This window comes from Microtus ochrogaster, unplaced genomic scaffold, assembly GCF_000317375.1.
Source record: "Microtus ochrogaster isolate Prairie Vole_2 unplaced genomic scaffold, MicOch1.0 UNK91, whole genome shotgun sequence".
NCBI lineage: Eukaryota > Metazoa > Chordata > Mammalia > Rodentia > Cricetidae > Microtus > Microtus ochrogaster.
This window is the reverse complement of record NW_004949189.1, coordinates 1,298,438-1,301,080: the sequence shown is the minus strand read 5'-3', so window position 1 is coordinate 1,301,080 and position 2,643 is coordinate 1,298,438. Positions and strand designations below refer to the sequence as shown.

General features: G+C 33.1%; 1 protein-coding gene across 1 annotated transcript in view; it reads left to right on the top strand.

Annotated features, from left to right (window-relative positions):
- The window catches only part of LOC106144434 (olfactory receptor 11G2-like), a 34,136-nt gene that overhangs the window by 30,261 nt on the left and 1,232 nt on the right, over nucleotides 1-2,643 (top strand). The window lies entirely within an intron of this gene.

Here is a 2,643-nt window from a genome sequence, read left to right as displayed (position 1 = left end):
TCCAAAAGGACATGTTATACACTGAAAATGTTTTCTTTAATTATATCATAAGAAAGTCATAAATTGACACATTTAGAAAACACATCTTTATTAGATGCTAAATATTTTTTGTCCCACAGCATTAGAAAAACTCATGTCTGGTAAACATGGGGTTGAGAGCAAGGAAAACAGTCTTTAGGAGAGAGAAATAGTAAATCCACTAAGGAATTAGTGTTTGAATTATATCATTTACTAACCTTTATGATCTCATTCTGACTTCTCTTTTATTCCACACTGTGAACATAACATAACATTTACCTGTGACATAATGGGAATACTGTATCCAAAGTTGAAATAGTAAAGAACATAGTATGGCCTCAAGCTGTAAAGGTGGGAGTGGAGGAAACCACAAATCCTGACTGACCAAGTGTATTCTTTAAGTAGATTGGATACTTCTCTGTCTACAGTTATCTCAATGTATGAAATATTTTGATATTTAGAGTTTGAAATCATTTGTTACCCTTTAGTTCTAGCTTCCTTTCTGAAAATTTTGATGCCATATTTATAAATCCCTGAAAGTGACTCGTATAATTCTAAGGGAGTTTTACCATAATATCTACACTTTTGTAATTCTTATTTGTTATCAATAATTTTAAGTATCCTGTTATGTTGGTGGTATAATAGGTATTTGGAGATATTCCAAAGGAATACAGATAATAATACAATACAACTTTATAATACTTGTTAACAAAATTGTCTGAACCTATGAAACAAGGAAAGAAACAAAAACCAGGCCTATCAATCAAGATTCCATGGACTTTGGTAACATAATCAAATCTTATTTATTATTTTCCCATTAGAAGTGAAAGTTGAATTATTACAGGAATGATTTTGTATTAATATTCATTTGCCCTTGCTAAGAAATATTCATATTAAAGATTTTAATAACAATTGAGAGTATTAAATAATCACTTAACCAAGAAACATGGGCTCTTAAGTTATGAAATACAGTGAACATTGTCAACGGAGACTGTTTCCTACAATTTGATACAAGAATCAATCAGACCTTTGCATATTTCTAAGAGTCAAAGTTACTCTGAGATGGCAGGAGTCTGAGTGTGTCTTAGGGTTTCTCGGGGCCTTCACTCCACTGCATCTTTTACTGTATCTGCTGCGCTTATCTCAATTTTAACCCATTTTTGTTGTTTTAAATTATGTATATGTTGGGAGATGTGCATTTGAGTGCGGGTTTCTACAGAGGCTAGAGGTGATGGGTTCTCCTGAGGTAGAGTTGATGCTGAGTCATCTCTCCTACCCCTTAAAATTAACATTTATAACAGTAATCTGATTGGTTGAACCCAGTTAATATTCTTCCTTCTTTCTTAATAGGAAGTTCTCTTTCTTAATAGGAAGTTCATTTGGTTTTATCTCTAAGAATTTCAATATAAGAAAAAAGTACCCCAAAATTGAATTCGTTTTGGAATTTGAAATGCCTTTGTCAATTTAAAAATTAGACTTTTATTCAAATTTTTTTAAATAATAAGAGAAGGCAGTGGAAAACTTTAATTTTTTAAAATATCAAAATGGGTTACTTGAGATGAAAGCACATAATTATGACAAAATATAGTTAAAGAACAGTTAATCCTCATTTGTAGCTTTAGTAAATATAAGATTATATAGGGCTGACAAGATGGTTCCATGGGTAACAGTGTTTAATGCCAAGCCTGGTGACCTGAGGCTGATCCACCTACATGGTGGGAGGAGAGAGCCCACCCACTGACCTCCATAAGTCCACTGTGGCATGGATGTACTCAACCATGGACACATGCATGTACATATGTGTACACACACATAAGTAAACATGTAAATGTAAATTTGAAAACAAAATGTCATCATTTTATCATTTAGTATTATGACAAAGATAATTCAAAATATTTTAGACAGCTGTTTGAAAATCTAAAAGCAAAAGTGTTTAAGAATGATGACACGATGAGAGTCAGCAGAAATGCTGCAGCAGGGTCTTGACGTTAGCTACCCAGGGTGTGGAACCGTCAATGTAACTGAAGATGGACATCACCAGTTTGCTGAAGTTTACGTGGGTTTGACATGAAGCCACTGGGCACAGTTTAAGGTAGGGAATATGGATCTGGGAGATTTTCTCTTGGAATTCTGTAGCATAGGAGGTGACTCGGTGACTCATATAGGATTATTTAAGCTGTATTGAAGTTTTTGATTTCAAAATGTTCCAATCAGTGAAATCACCTTGTGTTAATTCTTATTCATTTAATTCTTTATCTCCCAGGAGCACACCGTAGAAATGCTGGAACCAATTCTGAACTTTCAATTATATTATAAGGCCTTTTATACTAGTGCATGACTCCCTGTAAAAGCAAAAGTGTGTCCTGTATCTTATTTTTATGTACATTATGCTGTGCAGTTATTTAATGAGGAAATGGCCAACGTTTTCCATAAGGGACAGCTCATAGATTGAGACAAATTATGGGGCTGTCTTTGCTTAGGTGATGAAAAACTTTAGTCAGTTCTAAAAAGTAGCATCATTTATTTATTTAACTATAAATAAAGAAGCCTAAAAATTAAGGACATGATGAAATTTTCTATTACATGCAAAATTTTATCAATCTACTTAGCTCTTTAAGGTATTTA